We start from the raw sequence: 9,007 nt of genomic DNA, 5'->3' as shown, positions 1-9,007 counted from the left end.
TAACAATTTTAGTTTACTTGGGATTCGTAGGATACGGTCGTTGCTAGATTGGTACCATGGGATTATGTGTTGAATAACCTCGAGTGCTCCCTTCATGTCATGGGAAAGTCCATGCAAAGTAATCCTTATATTATTTGAGAAGATTGGTTCAGGGTCTTCCCCAGGTTCAATCAAGTCTACTTCTTTTACTTTAGCTGGGCCATCGTAGACTCCTTCTACCTTGTTGGTTTTTATGTGGAATTATACACTAACTTATGGTCCCCACCGTCAGGTGTTAGTTCATGATCTTCTTTGAGTACTTTAGCTATAGCTTCTACTCCCTTCTCCTTTTAGGGCAGCTTTTTATTTTTCTTTCGCCTGGCCAAAATGATTAAGCTTTGGTTCGCCCCAGTGATATCCATTTTAGCTATTAACTCAGTGGTGGGAGGAGGGTGGCAATACATAACATTTTGTAATTCGTCTCCCTAATTGTAAATAAACTTGCAATGTGCATTAAATGCACTAACATACTATAGCCATTGGGCAATAGTCATCCTTTTTTACAGCCTTTTATGATGAGACGATTGGCCATATAACACTTACATCTCTGTAATTTTTTGAGATATTCCTTGGTTTTTTGAGAATGCTCATTTCTTTCTTTAGATTGGGACTTAGTGTCAATTTCATAGCTGCTAGTTTTCGTTCAATATTATCAGTGGTGTTTTGTTCATGGTTTCTATAGAGTTGGTGTCGGTTTTGGTTTCCATTTCAAACTCATCACCACCTGTACTTATGTTAGAGTTATCCCATGTGAATTGAAGCTCATTATGTGCAGTCCCTTCAATATCAGAGTGTACAGCACGCAACATTCGTAATGGTACAACCTTTGAGAGTTCACCATTAGGTGTAACCCATGTAGACCCTCTTGTTCCCCAACTATCAATTGTGGCTATCATGTGTATAAAATCAAGATCATCTTCAGGTTCTATGGCTTGTTTTTTAGCATCCTTGTAGGGCGAGTCCTTCCCTACATTGGTCTCTTCTCTACAAGTATAACAATATTTTAATGGAGCTGAACGGATGGTGGTGTCAAAATGATTTTCAAATAATCCTCCATTACCCACATAGGATGTATGGAGCCGGTGACAAGATCAACCCTAATAACTAAATCATTGAATTAGAGATAGACATGGTTCTTATACTAGTTGTGTACCATCTTTGCTTCTCTCATGAAAGGACATCCTAAGATCATTTCATACAATTTAAGTTGTTTTGAAAAGTCCATAACAATGAAAGTATGTTTAACTCGATGTTTAAGCACCCCGATCCTAAGATCTCGCAATAACCCGACATGTTTAGCGACTATTCCATAAGCCATATTAACAATAATATCTACGACTTCAAGACACAATTTAGCCATATTTTCCCAATATTTTTTTGGTAATTATGCTTACTCCTATGTTTCCATCTAGGACTCCCATTATTGTAATACCCTTTATAGTGACTAGTATAGCAATGCATTAGACTCATCGCCTTCAAAATACTGGGCTAGTTTATTGAGTGAAATTTTACCCCATAAAAAATGTTTTCTTCTTCCATGGGTTGATTTGAGCATGGCTCGAGGTGTTTTCATCGCATAATGGGGATGTTCCCTATACATGCCCATGAATGGTGGTAATCCTATGTTGAGTTATCCATTAAGAGGAGCTCTCATTTTGCTACAAACAAGTCCGGATCTTCACTCAACCAGGTTGTTATAGTTGTGCTTATCTATGAAGTTATAAAATTTAATACTTTAGGGATGTTTAGAGGTAAACCCGTCACCCCCTTTTCATAATAAGGAGGTGTGTGTGAAACTACAATATCCATCTCTGAGATAAGCTTAGTGTTATTGTACTCTAATTGTCCCTTGAACTAATCAAGAATTAAACTATGAGTAGTGGACACCTTAATCTTTTCTATTATGACACACTTGGCACTTTTAAGGGTTTGTAAGTCTCGGTATGTATTGAGGTGTTATGGTGCACAGTGTCTAAGAATCTCGCCTATTTGGGTTTTGGTCCTAATTCATCTTGTGTCTTAATAATTAAATCATTGAGCTCTTAGACTTGCTTAATCTCCTTTTGAGGGTCAAGATAAGAACCTGCTTTGCCTGATTTAGTTTCAAGAGCTCTAGTTTCCTCTAGCGTCTTGATTTTTTATTTCCTTGGTTTTGGTTTGTATGTCCCTCTGCTATGTTCAAAATCAGCTCATGTATCTAGGGAATCTAAGTCCTCTCTAGGTCCCTTATGAAGACTGTTTCTTATGGTATTCCCAAGTTTTTCTTTTCCGTTTCTCTTACTTTTCCATTCTTAACCAACTTGTTTTTCCTATGGCCCTTCTTCTTTTTTGACCCTACTATCGAGGCAATGGATCGTTGTTAGAATAATGGTTTTGAGCTTGTAGCCAGGTGATAGCATTCAAGGGTGTAAGATCAAGTTTTTTTTTAGGTTTTCTTTTACATTTAATCACTCACTCCAATCATTTTTAATGGTGTAATGATGGGTCCCATTTATAGATTTGTTGTCATAGGTTTGTTGTGGGGAAGTCTTTAATCCAATGATCTATGCCACAACGATTACAAGTGGCTGGTGGAATGTTTGAGGATGTAGCCTAGTTAAGTTGAGGAAACTTTATAAGGCACTCCAAGACTCAATAGGGAGTTTAGCACTGGTGGTAACAGTGAAGAGGCATCCTTTTTCTTGTAGTATTTATGCCATGGCCTCTTCCTATAGTATTTATGTCCTAGATCCTTCCTACAATGTGGCAAGTTAGTAAATTGGCTTAACTCCTCCCCTACCATCAACTACATAATAGTCAAGGTAAAGTTCCCTGGGGTCCTCAAACAAGTATGTGATAGGTTTTATGTCAACCTCGTACTCTTGGTAATCACAGCGCTTCAAAGCTTACTTAATGATGTGGTGTAACCCTTGGTGGTGGTGGATGAGGTCCTAAAACTGATGAAGGTAATGATACATTATGCATTGTTAAGGCTCTTAGATATAAGTTGTGTGAGATGCTCAATAATGGCCTGATTTGTTATGGGCAGGTACTAGGGCTAATGTTTGTGGTACGCCCTTGGCAAATTGAACACCAATGATTCTCTCTCCTTAGGTACATGTGTACATTATCAAGAGCTTTGTTGGTCTTCATTTCCTCTTACAAAGCCTTTGAGAAGTAATTCTAGGTCATTTTCACTAAAGTACTACCTTCAGCTATAGGTTTTACAGTTGTGGTGCTACAACTGTGGGCTACTGATGTAACAAACTTATAATTTGAAGCTCTGAGTCCCTTTATTGTTAGATTATCCTCTAGTTGGATAGCAATAGCTATGACTTCATCCCATGTGGTGATACCTCTAATGACCAAGCCATTATAGATATACTCATGCTTAAGCCCATGGATAAATCAATCAAGTAATTGATTATTTGAGAAGTGCTCATGTAGTACACAACAAGAGTTCAAATGTTTACAAGACTCCTTCATGCACAATATTTTTAGGAATAACCTTCTAAGACCCGTAAAGTTTAGATGCTTCTCAACTCTCAGGGTTTGATACCAATCACCTGCCTTGCCATCTCCAAAAGGTGTTGGTCTTTGTAAGTTTATTTCTCTTGCCTAGGGATTCAAAAACTTGATCAAAACTTTTAAGGTGTCCTCTAGGAGGGTCATAAAAAAAACTCCAATAGGTGTGCTGATGAAATATGGGCTAATGGTGCCAATGTTCTAGTTGTTTGTGAAGATATCCCCCTTGCTGTTGGGTGCATTTGTGGCAATGGCAAAGTAGAGGGAGATGCAGTGAATGGAGGATATGGAGTGAAGCTCCTAGAGTGGCCCTAGTAACAGGTGATATGGATGTGTTAACTAGGCCTAAAGCAATGACTATGGGAGTTGCAAACAACCATGATTTTGCCATAGTTGTGACCAAGGGCATGAGACTAATAGGTAACGTTGTGGGGTTGGTCATGGGTGCTATTATGAGTGGTGTAATAATCAGCACCATAGGGTCTCGAATGGTGCTAGTAGCAATATCTTATGTAGGCACATCTCTACGGTCTAGAAATGTGAAGCTTATGCTTGCAAGTTCTTGGAATCCCACGTAACCTTGTCGAATGGAAACTGGAGCTTGGTCTATGGTGTAGCCAGGTGTCACCACATATGTGGGATTGGTCGAGCTTATCGGTGGTATCTCTATCTGGCTTAGAGTAGGACCTTGTGCGTTGCTCGTCCAAATTTGTCTAGGATGTCAAGAGGACATGGTGTTTCCATGTCTCAACTTCTCTTGATCCACCATAGCATGACTATAATCCATGACCATTTGAAGATGCTCTTCCTCATCCTTAGTAGTAGAGACAATTTACTTAATTTCATCCCAACTAATAGCATAGATGAGGCCCGTAGCCAGGTCCGTCAGGGTTTCATGAGTTGCATCAAATTGCCAATTCTTAGTCTATAACATTATATCTGAGAATATTATGCTCGGATCCGTTTTGGATACAAATCTGTTGGAATCACGGGGGTTCATTATGATCAAGAAGATTCATTGTGAAGCATAATGAATGGCTTAAGCTAAAGATATTAAGACATGGATTAACTAAATCATACACATGATTAGTATAATCATGCTCACTTTTGTATTAACTGACTTGCCTTTTAAATAGGTATCATGGATACATTGACTCACCGAAGGAACTCGTGAGCATGAACCTAGGGAGCATCTCCTACATCTTCTCCTAAACCTCCTCCATAAGGCCTAGAATCTTTTCACCTCTCCATAACTCTTGGACTCTGATTTTTAACTCAACTACTTGTGCTTTTACATGGATAAAATGATTATGAACCTTAGTCCCTTGCTCCCTAATATCATAAAGGATATTTTGGTGTATTTAATCCAACACCCCCTCAACAAAATATCAATGACTAAAGTTAATGACAATGCTAGTCCTAGTTACTGTTTACAATGATGGATATGATGACCATGCTGGTGCCCATAGGTCTTACTCTTGTTAGGTTTAGGGTTTAGGGTGCCTTGTTGATGATGCTAGATGCTAGACCCTAGTTATGTTTACATCTAGTTTAGGATAAGGGGATGACTATAGGAGGGTCACTTCTCTTTTGTTTAGAAAGCCTAGCTATCTTCAAGGTAGTTAGCCTCATGTGAGGCTCCTGCTTCTTCCTTTCCTTCATATCCACTTGAATCTACTTCCTTTGCAAGTAAGGCCTTTTGAGCCTTTTTCTTGGGAAAACAATCCTTCTCTTCGTGTTTAGTTTTCCTATACAAGTTACAAGACTTCTTAGAAAACTCCTTTCTCTGAAATGATCCTATGAAAGATGCCTTTGGTACATGTTTCTTATAACCTCCTCCGGGTTAAAGTAAGCTTCCTCCTTGTAATAGTGACCTTTCCTCTGCTTGCTCTTCTTCTCCTATTTGAGTAGAGAAGCCTATATATCCAGTAGTTGATAAAGAAGGGAGGTTGGTAAGTGTGGTAACAATGTTACCATACTCATCTTCTTGTGGTAGGCTCTTTAGAAGTACTACAATAACTTCATTATCTTTAAAGTGTTTATTAATTCTTGTAAGTTGGGTTGGAATGCTCTTCATATAGTTTGGGTGAGTTGGAAGAGAATCTCGCACGTTCATTTTTAATTCAAAGAACTTTATATAAGAAGAGAGATTTTGGAGCTCTTGGCTTGTGCTCCAAATAGTACATCAAGTTTTTCTTAAGCTTCATTCGAGGTGTCCTTCCCATCGATATGGTGGATGAGATTCTCACTTAAGCCTAAGGTTATAATGGCAAGTGGTTTTTCATCTTTGGTTAGCCATGTAGCCTTTGCGCCCCTTGTATACTTGGTTTTTTGTCTGAACAAGCATAACTAGGAGATGGCTCGGATAATGATCCGTAAAGGAAAGAACGAAGGCCGAATCTCTATGGAAGACAAGGATAATCTGAATCTAGTTAGAAAACTACTACATGAAAAAGGGTTAAATTGTGTGGAAGGTGTGGAAGGTGAGGAGGAAGAGCAAATAATGAGGGAGAACCCCGACCTACTCTCATTGGTTGAAGTGAATGTATAGAAAATTATCCTAAAATATAGTCCGAATGTACTAGTAGTCCATATAGAAAAGTAAGTGCAAGATAAGGCATGGTGAACGTGGATGTAAAGAGTAACAAAAGACAGAACCAAAGCTCCAACTCTAAGAGGAAGGGGAAGCCATATTGGTAGTCATCAAGAAAGAGGGTAGAAAGCACTATGGCAAAGTTTAAGAAGATGAACTCACATAGATAAGTAGATAAACTTGGGAGATGAAGAAGTGCAAAACAATTAGAGTTAGTGCAAAGCTTGGTCAAGACCAGAAGGAAGAATTAAGAAAATTACTAAATGCATATACAAGGATGTCTTTACTTGGAGTTATACAAACATGAAAGGCGTTGACCCCAGAATTTAGCAACACAAGATCAACTTAAAGGAGACAACTTGAAGGAGGATACGATTCCTATCAAGTAAAATGGACAGGAATACAAGGATGTCTTTGATTGGAGTTATACAAATATAAAAGGCATTGACCCTAGCATTTATCACAACTTGAAGGAGGATGAAATTCCTATCCTATCAAGAAAAATAGATATCGGATAAACCAAAATTATGCCAAGTCGATGAAGGACGAGATGGCTACTAAGGGTTGGGTTCATTTACCCACAATAGATAAGGTAGAATGGCTATCACCCATTGTCATTGTCCCCAATGAAGAATGGAAAGCTTAGGGTTTTTATAAATTACAAAAAACTAAATTCTACTACTATTACTGATCCATTTTGTTACCTTTCACAATTTCATTACTAGATGTGGTGGTAAGACACGAGATGCACTCATTTTTTGATGGATTCAGTGAGTACAATCTGGTCTAGATGGCACCAAAAGACCAAGAAAGAGTGCATTTGTGATAAAATTATGATAGAAGCGCCATATTTTGCATCAAATGTTATGACATTGGCTTGAAAAAAGCACCAGCAACATTCTAGAGAATGGTTCAAGAAATATTTAATGAATATTTAACAAAATTCATGAGAGTGTTTGTGTGCATTTACAATTACAAGTGGATCCCTAATAGGACACTTAGTGTTGGCAGATGGTTTGGCAGTAGACCCAGCCAAGGTGAAAGTGATTGAGAAACTACAAAGGTACCAAGGAGTATGAAGAAACTTGCAAGATTTCTAGGGCAAATCAAGTGTTACAACACGTTTCTCAGATTCTTGGCAAATGTGGCAACATCACTATACTACAAAGTATGTTAGGTCTAGAGGATGGAAGCATTCTAGAATTTGAAGAAGATGGTTGTTTTTCATCTGTATTACACCAACCAAATTTTGACCTCATTTTCCATGTGTTTGTTGATGCATCTGATGTGGCAATTGGAAGTGCCTGATCCAAGAAGCCTGGGAAGGGTTTTTTCAACCTGTACTATGCAAATTGTAGGTTGTCCACAAATTGAAAGAAATTATTCTACTACAGAAGAGGAAGCCCTAGGGATGATCTAATCCATCAAGAAATTCAGGCATCATTTGTTAGGGAATCCCTTTGGGTTTTATATAGATCTCAAGGCACTACTATTGATAAAGAAGCTGGAAGTTGGAAAGCTTGCAAGGTGGACATTGTTACTTCAAGAATTTAGCTTCAGCATTAAGCATACATTGGGTGCAGTGAGCATGTTGTGGCAGATTTCCAATGGAGAATGGATCAAGAGAAGTGCAAACAAAGCAATAGGACTGTAGGATAACTTCCCAGACACTCAATTCTTCATAGTCACCCAAAACAAGAGCAAATGGTATGATCAGATGATGGAGTTCTTAATTGACCTGACATTTCTAGAAAGCATAATGAATAGGGACCATAATAAAATACTAATCCTCAAAATTAAGTCATTCATTCATGATGATATCAAGATAATTATATAAGATGGGCATTGATCAGGTCTTGAGAAGGTGTGTTCTAGATCATGAATAACAAGCTATGTTGGCATAAGCACACCAAGGAGCTAGTGGAGGACACTTCTTCAGAGATATAAGTGTAAAGAAGATATTCCAGATTGGATTATGGTGGCCACCATGAATGGTGCTCAAGAATGCCCATGTATTTACAAAGGAGTGTGACACATATCAAAGGATGGGACAAACCAAATGCATCAGATAAAATGTCTCACCATCCTATGTTACCCCCAGGAGTCGTTCCACAAGTGGGGTTTGGACTTTATATGATCTTTCAAACCTATAACTCAAAGGACAAGAACAAGTATATTCTAGTTAGCCAAAGGCTACAATAAGTGGATGGTAGTGAATACAACAAGTTTTAACATGGTTCAGCAGAAGCAATAAGAATCAAATAAGAAAAATTAACAAATCTAAGAGAGCAAAAACGTATGACCTGACTAATAACAAAAAGTCCAAGAAACGTGTTATTACATGTTACAAATGTCGTCAAAAGATACATTATGCTAAACGTTGTACAATGAAAAACGAGTTCGTTCCTCCATGCATAGCCAATGCAAACATCTCAAGCAAGAGAGGAACATCATTGATAAACAATTAAACAGTGGAGGTATCTACTCAAATCCTTTTTATAAACATTTCATATTTGTTTCTATATTTTTTATATCATTTCTATAACATAAAGACTTATAGAGTAAAACTTAGAAACCCATAGTTCCAAGGTTAAGTTTTACTCAAATTGAGTAACTGAAGAAACATTTAGATTTTATTGTGTTAAGTTTACCAAGATATTAATACTTTAAGAATTATCAACACTCCAAGATAAATTACCAAGATATTAATACTTCAAGAATTATCAACACTTCAACACTCGTGTGCCATGCCAGTGTAGGTACATGTGATTTGATATTATGGTTGCCTATTTCTCGTGACAATGTTGGGATTGATTAATGTATTCAATTGATTGTTTAAGTAACATGGATCATGACTATGGGTATAGGTAG

Source organism: Cibotium barometz, chromosome 43 (assembly GCF_041138505.1).
Source record: "Cibotium barometz isolate CiBa-2024 chromosome 43, ASM4113850v1, whole genome shotgun sequence".
Lineage (NCBI taxonomy): Eukaryota > Viridiplantae > Streptophyta > Polypodiopsida > Cyatheales > Cibotiaceae > Cibotium > Cibotium barometz.
The sequence above is the reverse complement of the archived record's forward strand: the minus strand, read 5'-3'. Positions refer to the sequence as shown.